Raw genomic sequence first — 5323 nt, 5'->3', positions numbered from 1 at the left:
GATGGGCGAGTAGCGCGGCTGGTCGTACGAAGCGTCGGCGGTGACAGGAAGGAAGGTGCAGGAGTAGATGCGGCGCGTGGTTGGGATGGGTGCGACCGAGGAGGGATGTGATTTTTTTTCTCGAGCGGTGCATCGACCTGGGGCCGCTCGCGCGTGTGCGGCCGCTAGCTCCATCGGAATGATGGAGAACGCGACGGTCTTGGCGTAGCAGCGTCCCTCCAAACAACATGGCCGGCCCGAGAAGCTCTACGCCGGGGACGCCACGGCGGGGCGGCGTCCCGGCCGGAAACCCAGGCTCCTACCTACTAATCTATCACGTACTTATCGGGCATGGGCACGTATCACGTACATATGTCCCGTGTCACCTTCCTGCCGAGCGGAGTGAAGTGGTAGTCCTTCGTCCTCTGTCTTTTGATTAGACTAGCCATAGTGAGAGTAATTTCAATAGTAACATCAAGTCCAACTCAGCAAATTTGCTTACGTGGCAATGAGTTAATGAGGAGAGAGGTAGTTATAGTAACTTAGCTAGTTACTATAACATCACATGTCCCAATGTAATATGAGTCTATAACCTAATAAATGAATCTTTGCATGTTACCATTCTTAAGTTACTACCCACTATGAAGGTAGTAACATAGTCTAGGAATATGTGTATGTTACTAGTGTATATTACTATCCATTGTGCCTAGTCTTAGAAAGGAAGCACGTCAGATCAGGCACGTGTTCCGTACGTTGCCCATAAGTATAGCTAGCCCATGTCTGTTCCTCACAATTATTGCTGGTGTCGCTCGTGATGTTGTTGATGTTGACATGGGACAGAGAGGTGATCATGGTGTCCCGTACTCATTCACGGGTTCGTTCTCTTGATCAAATAAGCTTAGTGCTTTACGGGTTAATTAGAAAAAAGATAAATATCTAGAAAATCCCACAAAAATCAGTAAAATCTGATCGTCTATTTGACACATCAGAAAAACATGACCATTGGATTATTTTACTAACAGAAGTTAGGAAAATTACCCACCCTTTGTCATTATGTAAAATAAATCTTTTTATTTGCCACCATAGAAAACCTTTCCTACCAAATCTATTTATCTTTACCTAATCTTTACCTACTAATAAACCAGTGATTGCTTGTGGCCGTACGTCGTCAGCAATCTTGCAAAAAAGCCCCTCTACTTTTGAGAATTCAACCCGCAGTCCCTGTTTAAGTGGACCTGGAAAAACGCTTCATTTTTGCACAAAACACCATATTGTTTGGATTATTCAACCCGTGGTCCGAGCAGATTTTGTAAAGAGAAAAAAAGACCATAGGAGGAGCACGGGCTCGCCTCCTCTCCCTCTCGCCCAAGTCCTCGTCGCCGCCGCCGCCGCCACCACCCACGCTGTGGCAATCTCCGGCGAGCTCCGGCGCCGCACAACACACCCCAGAGCTCCCCACGGTCCGCGTCTCCCTCCCCTCCGGCCAGATTCTGCGCTCCCGACCTCTACCGCCCGGTCGCAACGCCACCCCTGTGGCTGGGTTTGGGGCAGGGCTTCGCCGCCGCGTCTCCGGCGGCCCCGGGTTCGTCCCTCTTCCTACCTGGTCGGGATCCACCACCCCTACACCTCACCTTCGACGCCATGGGAGTTCCCCATCCACCATGGTTGTCGCCGTCAAGGGCTTCTTCACGAAGATGTGAAGGACGCCATGGATCTGCAGCTCCTTTTCTCCTCCACCACGGACGCCGCCTCACCCTTCCAAGCCAACAGGCACCCTACAAACGGGTCGGCCCACAGCTCCTCCGCTCCTCTGCCATCTTGAGATGCACCTGGATCTGGGCGATTTCAGGGCCTTCATGGCTTTGGAATCGGCCTCTCGTTCGGGATCAGTTTGGATCTAGGACAAGCCAACCATGCTGCTGCGCCAAGCTCCTCTTGATATAGTACGCAGATACTCTGTTATAGTATTCAGATAAGCAAGACATCTCTGCATTGCATCTTACATCAATTGAATTGAGGGATTGATAATTGGTTTTGTGGCAGGTTTACATGAATGCTATCCGGGAGAAGGCAAATATCAGGAGCAAATAAAATCAATCCCTATACAAATAAAAACACTCCCTGCAATCTATCATTTTTTTTGAGGAATTAGCCACATTAGAGTAGTTGATACATTGGATGAGTATTCAGAAGGTGCAGTCAATTTGTCCTTTGGCATCTAGCCCTCCTGTTGGTATAATAATGCAAATTGCCTTTTTTTTTTAAAAATGGTCCTTCATTTCTTTTCTTTGAGTTATCTGTGTATCTTTTAAGCTTTTGCTAGGCGAGGAAAGGTGGACCAAGTAGTCTAGCAGAACCAATTGCATTTTTGGGGTATTGGCTTCAGATTGGAGTGGGAAGGTATAGATATGTGTTCTTTCCACAAGAAGAACAATGAATACTACTACAATCTTTTCTAGCATGGTTTGTTCTCAGCCACATGAGTTTTATAATCCTTCTAAAACAGTCACTTCCTTTCATATGAATGCACTTTTAGCAGATGTTATTCTGACTGGTCTGCTATATTTTGTTCATGAAGACGTTCATGTTTACTCCCTGTTCAATTCAAGTCTGAAAGATTCATATTTGGGTAGACAGGTTTCACTGATTGAAAATATTTGAGATGCTCTTTTTGATGTATGGCAATATGCTAAATATGGTAGACGAGGAATACAGGCTCTTTTGAAGATAAATAAACTAGATAAAAAAGAATTGAAATAGCCAAGCAAGTTTCATTGCATGTTAATTATATGGTCTGCTGTACTGAACCTTTTTCTGCAATTTTCTTATTTGTTCTGCTTGAAAAAGCTAACACTGATCTTTTGCTACGTTTTGTGTTGATGAGTAAATGTTTTGTACAGAAAATCAGTGCTAGAGATTAGAATTGCCTCATATATAATACTCCATCTGTCTCATTATATAAGACATTTTTTCACGAGGTAGTACCAAATATGCCTTTATGTGCTTTCTTCAACAAGTCATATGTGTGACTGACCTCCACCCACCTCCCCATTCTCAACAAGCACCAGGACGTGACTTCGGTTCTGCCAAGTAGGTTTTAATAAACAAATCCTTCCTAAATTATGAGCTGTTTTCTTACTGAGCAAACAGAATGCCCAACATTCCAATTTGTGATGTTAAGGCTAACAAGAGATGCATATATCATATTTAACATACTATCTGCACTCTTCCTAATTTAGTTTTTTTTGCTTGTCCAGAAAGAATAAATTGGTGTTTGATTTGACTACAACCCTACGATGTTTGCTCTGAAAGGCATGCACTTTAAAAAAAGACATGATGTGCATTTGCATAGTTTGACAAATTCCGATCAATGAACTGTATTTTGTTTTCTGTTTTCATTGTAACATCAACCTTACGTGGTTCTTCTTATCAATGTTTGAACTGAAGTTATACAATAGAGGGCATGTACTTGATTGTTTTAGTGTCAATATATTCAGAAGACATGGATCCCATCACGGAAGGAGTAGATGAAGACCATGGAAAGGAGGAGTTACTAGGAGCAGAATACTGGTGAGTTAACTTCGGTTTTCAGAATTGAAGCTTCACTCAGGTGAAGTGGCTCCTTTGGACATTGATATCTGCTGCATAATATATGTAGATAAAGGAAAATTGAATTAAGAACTCAATCGGAGCAGAGACCATGAGTTGTGGACCATATAATGTTGTCTGCTGCACTTTCAGATTCTGTTGGGAAAATTTGCAGAACCGGATAATGTCTCAACACTGACTAGAAGAAAGGAAGCCACATATAGCTGGTTCGGCCAGCCAACTAATCCATGAAATTTACCTTCTTTGTCTTTCCTTTTTAATGCTCATCACATTTTTATATATGTGCACCATGGTTAAAGTTTGCAAATATTATTGCGCAAAAGCAGTCTATTCCTTGCACCTGTTTTGCAAGCTGGATTATTCAAAGAATATATACAAAGACGGGAAAAGGCAGTCGTGTCACATTAATGTGGGGAGGGCAATATTGGGTAGAGATTCTTGCATCTGCACGTTAAGTTTGTGGCAATCGTGAATTGCTTTATTTTCCTGCCATTCGTATTTCTTGTGTGAATAACATCAAGATGGTTTTGAGCCTGGAAACTTCAAGCGTGTCATAAGGCAGGAAACAAATCTGTAGAGAAGTATAGGTGATGTGCTAGAAAACATGGCCGTGCCACTGATTTTTCAGCTGGTCGTGCTTCATCTGTATGATGCTTTTGTTGATTACCAGCTTATGTAGGTTGCTTAGAAGCGAGGCCTTCCCATAGTTGACGAAGATATGTGTAACCAGTGAAGAATATTAGGATGGGAATTTTACCTATTCTGTGGACTAGCTACAGTTCTTGGTGCCTTATAAATGATAAAGAGAGGTCTCTCTGACTAAATAATAATTTCCATTAGTTACTACTTTTCAGTTTTAGATTCCACTGTAATGTTGCTGATGATGTCAACACTGGTTTGACTTCTCATATATACGATCTCTAATTATTTCAGAAGATAATCAATCTGTTCATATCATACTACTTCCCATTATAACTTTCCCTGTGTATACTTTGGTAGCAGTGTGCTTTATTATTAGGCCCTGTAAAGATATGGAGTAAATTCTGCACCGCTGTGACCTTTACCTTCTTTGTTAGTTTCTTGGTCGTCTTTCCAGATATACAATTGTTTACCAAATCGCGGCTTTGCAGGGAGGAGGTGTTGTCGCCAGCCTCACGTTGATGTGCGGTACTTGCGCCTCTCTGCTTCATATGGACACAGGCACCAAACTAGAACATTTCCATGTTGTTATTTGGTGTTTAGAAAGTGTTTATCTGTAAGCTACATTAATACACTATAGTAGTCCCACAACGTTTTGCATATGAATAGTTGTAGAAGAAACATGATAACAGGTTTCTTTTGTTGCTAACGTGTAGAGTTACTGTACAAATGCATTTTTTGCTACAGATTTACGGGTCATTATTTAGCTATTTCGGTTCCTCCTTATGAATAGATTTTTCTATGTATATGGCGGAAGATAATATAGACCTCTATTTGTAAACATCCATATAGTTTGTGGAAAATGGAAAACCTTACTTTTTTTGTTATCTTTATGAAAATACTATTATCTCTTTTTAGCCCTTTACTATTACTTCCAAAAGAGTTCTTTTTAGTGACATGCAACTTTCTCCTTGATGAGTAATGATCTGGTTATCTTGATAAAGACTGCTAATTCAGGTTATTTGTATGAATATTTTTATCAATTATAATTAATATTGTTTTTTTGCTTGTGGTAAGCCTCCCCACTTTGTAATGA

The 5323-nt window shown here is 41.6% G+C and overlaps 1 long non-coding RNA gene across 3 annotated transcripts; it reads left to right on the top strand.

Moving 5' to 3' along the window:
- The first annotated feature begins 1276 nt into the window (after positions 1-1276).
- Positions 1277-5116, top strand: LOC125520419. Of its 3 annotated transcripts, none has more exons than XR_007288672.1 (5): positions 1277-1922; positions 2023-2442; positions 3477-3549; positions 3721-3794; positions 4719-5116. It is a non-coding gene; the product is annotated as an uncharacterized LOC125520419 (long non-coding RNA). The 3 variants fall into 3 exon arrangements; XR_007288671.1 differs by having other exon boundaries at positions 3638-3794; XR_007288670.1 differs by lacking the exon at positions 3721-3794 and having other exon boundaries at positions 1278-1922.
- The last annotated feature ends 207 nt before the right edge of the window (positions 5117-5323 follow it).

The sequence above is a fragment of the Triticum urartu genome, chromosome 7 (assembly GCF_003073215.2).
Source record: "Triticum urartu cultivar G1812 chromosome 7, Tu2.1, whole genome shotgun sequence".
Lineage (NCBI taxonomy): Eukaryota > Viridiplantae > Streptophyta > Magnoliopsida > Poales > Poaceae > Triticum > Triticum urartu.
Note: the sequence above shows the minus strand (reverse complement) of the source record. Positions and strands in the feature narration are given on the sequence as shown.